The 10,740-nt window shown below is 39.8% G+C and overlaps 1 pseudogene; it reads left to right on the forward strand.

Annotated features, from left to right (window-relative positions):
• Positions 1-1,669: 1,669 nt before the first annotated feature.
• On the forward strand, positions 1,670-4,486 carry LOC148721844 (uncharacterized; annotated as a pseudogene).
• The last annotated feature ends 6,254 nt before the right edge of the window (positions 4,487-10,740 follow it).

A 10,740-nucleotide genomic window follows, 5' to 3' on the forward strand; every position in this document is an offset into this window, starting at 1 on the left:
CACTAACCGTGGCTTGTCTTAATCCATCTTTGAAAAACCCAAGACCAGGTCTCGAATTTTACGACACCGGTATCGCAGAGGTCATGGGTTCTGATCCCGTTCAGGCCTGGATTTTTTCCACGGGCTTTAATTTCACAACTACTTAAGTTGTCAGATACAATGAAATATATGAACTTCATATATTTCATTGTATCTGATTTTTCACTTTCACGGGTTTATTACGAATCAACTTAACGGCCTGCTCCCAGTTGGCTTGTTAGCTCAATTGGTAGAGCGCTGCACTAGTATCGTAGAGGTCAGTGGTTCGAATCCCGTACAGGCCTGATTTTTTTCGGGTCTGATTTTCGCTATTGCTTAAATAGCGCTATCTACTGCGAGGATCGTGCACCATATGTACTTAAGTTGTATGTATAACTGCAGTAATCAATCGTGTTCATAGAAACAGTGTCAGTTTAGAAAGCTCCTTTAATTTATTCTGCTTGATGTCGGGGCTAGAAACTATGGCATGGGTCGCACTTGGTAAAGTTTTGCGAGAATTTGTTTACTCTGCAGCCAAAATCTATCATTAGGTGACAGCGCCTAGTGTAACCCCAACTTTACCAGTTGGAAAAAACTTAGAAAATCGGAGAAAACATCAAAGACGCCATAGTGCTCGGGTGGGGCAAGCAGGTTTCAGAAAACTCGAGGTGGACCACAACGGCAACTGTCAACGCTTGTCAGAGAATAAAATTTGATGGAAAATTTTGTGATGAAATTGAAAAAGAAAGCGCATGATATTTCTCAGGTCACGCTCTCTATTTGCCTTGGACGGACGTGGATTTTACAACCATTACAATCCGTCGCAGTTCCCCGCTTTTTCGGTGGAAGAGCCGAATGTTTTCAATATCTATATCCTCACAGCCAAAATTACAATCCCAGAGAGGCAACGATTGAAGCCCAGGTGAGGTTGGTGAGCACTTTACAGAATTATTCGCTGCTGAATTACTGCTGATTAAATAAAAGAAAAGTAGAAGTATCACTTTGGTAGTTATCAGCAATGCTGCAACAGGTCGCATTCTTGTTGAGTCTTTCCTTGGAGGTTTCCTTTTTTTATTAAGCCAAACTCCTGTCTTCTGACAACACGTGAATAAACGCGTATCTGGTCTTCTTCAGTTGTCATCACTGACACTTTTCTGCACCAGTGCGACCCTCGACTCAGTTTAACGCGGTTAGGTGGAAAATTAGGTGTGTGGAAAGTGCGGAGTGCGGAGTGTGGAAAATGAGGAGTGCGGAGAATTTGGAGTGCGGAAAATGTGGAGTGTGGAAAATGAGGAGTGTGAAAAATGCGGAGTGTGAAAAATGCGGAGTGTGGAAAATTCGGAGTGTGGAAAATGTGGAGTGTGAAAAATGCAGAGTGTGGAAAATGAGGAGTGTGGAAAATGCGAATGTGGAAAATGCAGAGTGTGGAAAATGAGGAGTGTGGAAAATGAGGAGTGCGGAAAATGAGGAGTGTAGAAAAGGCGGAGTGTGGAAAATGCGGAGTGTGGAAAATGTGTCTATATGTTTCATGTCGTCTATATGATTACGTGTGGAAAATGCGTCTATATGTGTCATGTCGTCTATATGATTACCGTTGTAGAGGTCTGCAATAAGTTGTCTGACCTCGTCAATTTAATATGAAATACGAAAGTTCCGGAGAACGTAATACTTGTTTCAATGGACGTTACGAGCTTATATACAAATATACCACAAGAGGAGGGAATAGACACTGTATGCAAAGCATACGAAATATTCTACAGAAACGGAACTCCTATCCTTACACAACTTCTAAAATAAGCGCTTAGGCTAATTCTCCAAGAAAATTCTTTCGATTTTAATGGAAAACGCTACCTTCAAACACATGGTACGGCCATGGGCACGAAAATGGCAATGGCCTTTTCTAATATTTTCATGAACAAGGTAGAGACAGAAATCATTGACAAAAGCCTTTTTAAGCCGCCTGTTTGGAAACGTTACATAGACGAAATCTTCTCGCTATGGAGTACAAACGAAGCAGCGATAGAACGTTTCATTAAAAAAGCAAACAATCATCATTCAACAATAACATTTTACGCTTAAATTTCCGATAAGGAAACAACATTCCTGGACACCTACCTCTACAAAGGCGAACGATTCGAAAAGGACGCAATCCTTGATGTGCGTGCTCATTTTAAACAAACTGAGACATTTCACTATACACACTATAGTTCTTGTCACCCACAAGGAGTTTAAAAAGGCTTCATAAAAGGGGAGACCCTTAGACTTATCAGAACAAACTCCTCTCAAACGATATTCCAGGAGAAAATTGCAAATTTCGAAGAGCATTTGCTAAAGAGAGGCTACCCAGAGGACCTCATTAACAGAACCCTCTCAGAAATGCGCCGATATAACACCTTTGTTCAAAAAGGGCAGTAAAAACTGCAGAAACAACTACCGTCAGATTTCACTAACATCGATCGTGTGTAAGCTAGCAGAACAAGTAGTAAAACGCCGTATTATGGAGTTTTGGGGTGAAGCCAATATTTTTAACCAGAATCAATTTGCGTACCTGAAAGGTCGCTCTACGGTTACACAGCTGTTATCCTGTTTTATTACACGACTCGGGCAGTCAGAGGGCCAATAACTAAAATCAACCAATCAAAATGCTCTATTGCCGATCCAATATTCTCTAAGTATTGGACCGGGCACTGTCCCGAATGGTCCCGAATCATGATACCGCACTTGTGTCCCTTTGAACTTCAGTCGTATAATAAATCTCTTATTAACCAAGCTTGCTCGGGACCGTACTGGGAGAATATCGGCCCTCGGTCTTTTTTGTAAAGACCTCGGGCCGATATTCTCCCGGTACGGCCCTCGCACTTGGTCAATAAGATATATTTAACGACTGGGCAAAATCTCGTAACAAGAGAAATCCTACGGATGTAATTCTGTTAGACTTCTCCAAAGCGTTTGACAATGTTCCACACAGACGTTTGCCTCATAAATTAGAAAGACACGGTATTGACGACCCTCTTCTCAATTGGTTTCAAAGTTTTCTTAATTGGTCGGTAGCAACGTGTTGTTTTGCGCGGCAGCTATTCGTCATGGACTCAGGTAAAATCAGGCGTACCTCAGGGAACAATTTTAGGGCCCATCTTGTTCATAATGTACATCAACGATTTATCAACTGGAGTTCTTTCCGCTGTGAAATTGTACGCAGACGACAGTAAACTCTATAGGGAGATAGTGAACATTCCTGAGGATACGCATGTGCTACAATCTGACTTGTTTCGTCTCACTGAATGGTGTAAAACCTGGCAGTTGAAATTTAATCCCGATAAATGTGAAACAATGAGAATAACGCACAAACAAGATTAGTCGAAAGGGAGCTATACACTTGATCCAAACGGTGAAATTCTAAAGAGTGTGAAAAATATCCAAGATCTCGGTATTACAGTATCGTTCGATCTATCACGGAGTGATCACATTCACGAGGTGGTCAACAAAGCCAACAAAAGTCCTTGGGGTAATTAAGCACGTGCTTGGGTCTAATCGCGTAAATGAATTCTCTTTACTATACAAATCTTTAGTAAGGCCGATACTAGAGTATGCGGTTCCAGTGTGGTGTCCCTTTCTGGTAAAGGCATTGTTTTGCTGGAAAAAGTCCAGAGAAGAGCGTCGAGACTGGCTCTAGGCCAAAAGAGAGGCAAAATGGACTACGAGGAACGTTGCTCCGTTTTAAAGTGGTCACAATTAAAGAATCGAAGACTGTATTTTTCTCTAAAGGCTGATAGTTTGTAGTTTTCTCTGATCGAATGTTATAAATGTATATTTTCTCTCAGTAATCTCGAATTCCAAGACTTTTTCCAGTTAGCGTCAAATCGAAGAACAAGTAATCACAATTACAAGCTGAGGTTTTAAGCATCCAGTTGTAACTGTTACAAATATTCATTTTTCGTGAGAATTGTAAAAGAATGGAACGATTTACCTGAGTGGGTTGTAAGGGCGGGAAATCTCGCATGTTTTAAGCGTTCTTTAGGTTCATTTTTAAATATTTCGTAGTGTTAGAATCTTAATATTAGAATATTTTTTAAGATTTTTCTTTTGGGAGTTTTTTACATAGGGCCAACCTTCTAAACTCCCTTTTTAAAGCATCCTTTGTACATTTATCTTTGTTTTCAAATGCTTTGAATAAACGTATATGTATGTATGTATGTATGTATGTATGTATGTATGTATGTATGTATGTAGAGGTGAATTTCAAAATAGGAAATTAGCTCTTCAACAGAAACCGAAGACGAACCAATGAATCTTGCCTTTTGTTACACAATACCAACCATCAGTGCCAAACCTAAAGCAAATTCTCATGAAAAACTGGCATTTAAAAGAAACACAACCACTACTGAGCGAACTATACAAAAATCCGCCGCTGGTATCTTACAAAAGAGGGCGGTCGCTCAAAGACAAACTCGTGGGGGCCAAACTTTGAATAGGCTATTCTAAACACGCGCTGTAGAGTCGTGAAGGCCTGTCAATCCCATTTCACATTGAATAAACCCATGGCTTACAACAACGCATTTCGCAAGATTTGCACCATTTAGGTGTTAACGGTAAAACCTTTTCGAACGTGACCAAAAATCATTTTCCAGACGCTTTCTGTCGATTCATAATATTCACGGCTAACTAGCCAAAGAAAGCAACATCAGCGCGAGGTTGATATTTTTTTTGTAGACAATAAAAGTATTACCCAAGTTAGACGATTTTTTTGCATGTATATATTTTTATGTCTTTTTATTTTATACATATTCTACACTCCGCATTTTTCACACTCGAAAAAAGTGAAAAAATGCTATGCTTAAGCTACAACATACTGAGAGTAATGTCTCGCTCGTTTGATTCTTCTGTTTACCTTTTACCTTTTTGTTTTTAACGTTGAAACCATGAAGCCCCAAAAGCACCTCCTAGCACAGGATTTTAATCATATCCTGTGCGTTATTCTTGTGGGTGTTTTGTTGTTCACACCCAAACTAGGAACGTGACATGCTCTGACAAGGTCTAGTATAAAATAAGTTCCTATGATGTATTTTGTAGTTTTATCCTTATGAAGTCGAAACCGGTCGATTGATAAACTCAATACTACAAAACAAGTTGCTGTGTGCTGCCCACTAGTTCTCTTATAAAATTATAAATTTTTCCACACTCCGCATTTTCCACACTCCTCATTTTCCATACTCCTCTTTTTCCACACTCCTCATTTTCCACACTCCTCATTTTCCACACTCCGCATTTTATACACTCCCCATTTTCCACACTCCTCATTTTCCACACTCCTCCTTTTCCACATCCCTCTTTTCCACATTCCTCTTTTCCACATTCCTCTTTTCCACATTCCTCTTTTCCACATTCTTTATTTTCCACATTCTTCATTTTCCACATTCTTCATTTTCCACACTCCTTATTTTCCACATTCTGCATTTTCTACACTCCGCATTTTCTACACTCGGCACTTTCCACACTCCTCATTTTCCACCTAACCGTTTAACGCGAGTTTTTCTTTCCGGTTGCGGTTTTAAATTTTCTGTGGTTTTTCGGACGGCAAAAATGAAAATTTCGCCTAAGTGCGACCTATGCCTGTGTCTCCATGTCGCGCGGAAACACGAAATGTAGGAATTCTTCTCAAAAGGCACCCGCAAAGGTAGAAAGTAATCTAGCAAAATACTACTATTACCAGTACGGTTTGATCTTCAGGGCTACTAATAGAGCTTGTCAGATCTGTGCGACTGTAATTGGTTAGATTCTAGAAGCCTCCCAATAAATAAAACTTCATTGCGTTGAATCTTTTTCAGTCAATCAGCGGAAACCAGTTTGCCGATCATCGAAACCGAAGCCCGAAATGCTTTTTAGCACCAAATGTCACGTTATTTACTTTTCATCAGAACTATTTAACCAAAAATAAACATACCTTCCATCTTAGCGTCGGTTAGAAAGAGATGGAAAACTTTAGATCGCGGGCTTCGGACTCAGTACATCTCCCTTGAGAGCTCAGACTGACTCATATGAAGCTACGTGACGTATTTGGCATCAAGCCACTGGGCACGATTGGCTGTAAGATGCTAGGACTAGTTGAACCGCCCTAGCTTTGCACCTAGTGTTCTGTTTTGGAGGTGTCAGCCAGATTATTAGCTATTACTTGGCGCAAAACAACGTATCCTACTAATAAAAGAGAGATTCCGGAAAATTTAAGAAGTACTCGAAGTGCTCGCTATTTGTATTTTTCTAAAGTGCGCGCTGCTCGCGAGAAAAATTTGACAAGTCCTTGCGCTTGCAAAAATAAAATCACTGCTCGCATGCTTGCAAATGCTCGCAAAGACCATTCGATACCCCTATACAGAGTTACCACTAATCATGTTTATGACCAGTTAAAGCATACACCAATTTCATGTAGCCTGATCATGAAGAATAAAAATTGAACTGGTTGGCGCGAAATTTGGTCTGACATCATAAGCGTACTTTCGAAATCGAACGAGTGTACAGCGTGAGTTTGATTTGAAATCACAAATATGGTTTCAGACCAAAATTGCACGACACAAATTAAACTTACTACTTCATTACATCAAATTTTAGTTCGAAAAATTCTGTTATTCAAATACAGGATATTTTAGTCTGCACAATTATTTTAGTGATCCAAGACTGAGCTGGTTTGTAAAACGCTAAAAAAAGTTGTGATTCATTTTCCTGCAATTTTACTAGTTACTTTAAACAAGCTTTGAGACCTGATTGGTTTTTGCGTTTTAGTAACGCTTTCTCATTGGCTGAGAAAAGATGCGATTTAGACGAAAAAATGGTACGATTCGTACATAAATGGCAATGATGAGAGCCAATTAGATTACAAGGATCACCACTGATTTCAAAATGGATGGAGTAAAGATTATAAGGTATCTTACAAATATCTCGTAGACAATGAAGTACTGTGTACACTGTGATGTGTATCTTAATGCATAACAATTTACATTTGGATTGTCTTCAGTGACTGAATTTCAACACATACCAACAGTTATCATCTATAAATATACAAATTCCAAGTTATAAACCATGAAAACAAAATTCCATGTTATCATCTATAAAACTAAAATTACTAGTTATCATCTATAACAATAAAATTCCAAGTAGTTTTCAATTAAACCCTTGTGCCGTGAGTTCAACTCATGCTTAAACTCTCATAAAAAAATAAATAGTTCGTGTACAATAACTCATTAGTGATGAAATGACAAGAGACGACCGTCGACGAAGGCACTCTAAGTTTCCTTCAGAGTATCCCATATGGTAATCAGCTAGTTTGTGACCTCCACCGACAGACCTCTCTTAAAAGCCCCGATTTCCTTTAACAGTTGAGCAGCTTCCATGAGAGATTCTTTAGTCAGGTTTTCTTTGGGGTGAGCTTTCTCGTTTAACCGTACTGAGGTGTTGTTTGTCCCAATCAAACTCTCTCTTGAGTGCATTCCAAGCCCCTCTCTTCGAAGTTTGTCCTTCATTCAGTTTCTCTTCGATATCTTTCACCTTGTAAGGTAAGTTCTCGTTAAACTCTTCAGGAAAAATTCTTTTAAACATCATAGTTTCCATATCGTCGCACGTAGTCGCTATGATGCACCAAGCTTTAAGTAGTGGAGGGAAATCCTCATCCAAGTCATTTTCTCTACTCTTGATTAGATTGACCTCGCCCCGTAACTTTCTAAGTTCCTCTTCCAACAGTTTTTTTTTTCGTCTTACAGTTTTATTATTTTTCCCTCTAGTTCTTTGATCTTAGCATCGTGGTGTTCCTTCAGGCGCTTAATTCCGTTTTCCAATGCATATGACTGTATCTTATTTTCCCTTGTATAAATTTCTCTGTTAAGATCACTGATGTCTGGCGTCTCGTCCACATCACTGAATGCCGGAACCGTTACTTTTGAACTTTTTTCTTTCGGAATTGTTGTAAATCTTCTCATCTGCCATCAATGATTTGAGGCTGGAATATCTTCCTATCTTGAACGAACAAGCCTCTTTCCTCTGAAAAAAAAAAAAAAGTCAATCGTAAGCATCTAGCATGCATGTAAATTTAACCATCAAAAGCCCTTTTGGATATGTTGAAGAAAAAACTTAGACAAATCAAATTAAAAAAAAAACATTTTCAAGGTCTCAAATTAGTGGGAAAAGCATTACTCAGAAATAGCTTGACGTGGTCAGTGTCTGATTTAGTGAATAATTTCAAAGACGAAAAAAAGCTTAAAGTGCGTGACGACGTGTTACAACTTGCTGTTGCTGTTAATATTTGTAGAGTAGCGGTGGCTTCAGTATATAGGTCTTGTTTTAAGAAACAAATCACGAAAACAACAGATTGCCTTTGGGAATTTGCTTTTTTAAATTATTACATAAGAAAATGTTGTTTATGTATGAATATTAGCAATTTATGGCCACTACATCTTAACCTCTAACACTCGCTATTTTCTCCGTTAAACTTAATTAGGGCTTTTCTACACTGACAAAAAGATTGTTTATTTAGACAAATTATCTGTCAACACCAACATTATGCAAGTGCTGATGGTTTGTCTCGAATGACAAATTTTGGCCGAAGCGAACAAACCTTCAAACGCACCGCCGACAAAATTTGTCCCAGGTAAAACTCAGGCGGTGTGCGCACTCCGATTGCATTGCATTGTGGTATCGTTATTTACAACATGGCGCTGAAAGCGGTAGAAATGGGTGGAGTTTGACTGAATATTCCGCAAAAGTTAGATCATTTCTTTTTCCTTTCACTATAGGTAAATATAATTTGATATATTCTAAACGTGAAGAAATATCTTTCGTGCGTATTTGTCACGCATTATATCGTTCTCAAGGACTACCGCAAGCACTGTATTTTAGCATGTAATTTGCGACCGGTTTTCGAGCAGGTCAAGTTCGTTGTACGTCGTAGTTTGAAGTCTTTCAAAGATTTTTAGCGCCACTTTGATCCTTCTTCAACAGCCCTGACCAAACGCGCTCAAACGCGCTCCAACGGTACAAATGTTTTATGCATTTTAAGTGATAGTGTTTGAGACCTTTTTGTGGAGCGAAAAGGCCCATTGCTGTGTTTAATGTGTTGCGTTACATAGCGTTACCGCTGCAAGGGCATTTTTCAATCGTGTTGTAAATCTACTTTCCTAAGGGATGGACAATTAAATAATCGCGAGTGTTGTGTGGTGTCTTTATCATTGAGTGAAGGGCAGTTAAATTAGAGTGGTGAAAAGAGTTACTTGATCCATGAAAACCTCTACCTTGCGTGAGGCGACACGCCGGAAAGCCGGAAAGTAAAAGGCAGTCTACTGTTGAAAGGTTTTGATAGGCCTGTACGTCTTCTACCATTCGCTAGCGCTTTTAAATCTTGTACCCTCAAAGTTAGGCTCTGATTAGGATATCTCTTGATGACTTTTCTTTTCGATGTGATAATAAGGGTCAGTTTTGAGGTGTCATAATTCTCCATCTGTATGTTCTTGAGGTTTAGCAAAGCCGGACGAGATTGTGTTACAAAAGGCAATATTTGGCTTTACCTCGGTGTAAAAACCTCACAACTGACGTCACCAGAATTAAGGCACCGACATCGTTAGATCGCTAGAACGATAGATCGCTGGAGGGATCTAACGATCTATTGATCCAGCGATACACCGCTCTATCGATCTGACGATCCATGTATCCAGCGATCTACCGATCTATCGATCTAACGATCTATTGATCCATCGATCCAGTGATCTACCGCTCTATCGATCTAACGATCTACTGATCCATCGCTCTATCGATCTAACGATCCATTGATCCATCAATCTACCGCTCTATCGATCTAACGATCTATTGATCCATCGATCCAGCGATCTACCGCTCTATCGATCTAACGATCTATTGATCCATCGATCCAGCGATCTACCGCTCTATCGATCTAACGATCTATTGATCCATCGATCCAGCGATCTACCGCTCTATCGATCTAACGATCTACTGATCCAGCGATCTACTGCTCTATCGATCTAACGATCTACTGATCCATCGCTCTATCGATCTAACGATCCATTGATCCATCGATCTACCGATCTAACGATCTATTGATCCATCGATCCAGCGATCTACCGCTCTATCGATCTAACGATCTATTGATCCATCGATCCAGCGATCTACCGCTCTATCGATCTAACGATCTACTGATCCAGCGATCTAACGATCCATTGATCAATCGATCTACCGCTCTATCGATCTAACGATCTATTGCTCCATCGATCCAGCGATCTACCGCTCTATCGATCTAACGATCTATTGATCCATCGATCCAGCGATCTACCGCTCTATCGATCTAACGATCTACTGATCCAGCGATTCATCGCTCTATCGATCTAACGATCCATTGATCAATCGATCTACCGCTCTATCGATCTAACGATCTATTGATCCATCGATCCAGCGATCTACCGCTCTATCGATCCTACGATCTATTGATCCATCGATCTAGTGATCTAACGATCTATTGATCCAGCGATCCATCGCTCTATCGATCTAACGATCCATTGATCTACCGCTCTATCGATCCAACGATCTATTGATCCATCGATCCAGCGATCTTCCTCTCTATCGATCTAACGATCTATTGATCGAGCGATCCACCGCTCTATCGATCTAACGATACATTGATCCAGCGATCTACCGTTCTGTCGATCTAACGATCTACTGATTTAGCGATCT

The sequence above is a fragment of the Stylophora pistillata genome, chromosome 10, assembly GCF_964205215.1.
Source record: "Stylophora pistillata chromosome 10, jaStyPist1.2, whole genome shotgun sequence".
In the NCBI taxonomy this organism is placed as follows: Eukaryota; Metazoa; Cnidaria; class Anthozoa; order Scleractinia; family Pocilloporidae; genus Stylophora; species Stylophora pistillata.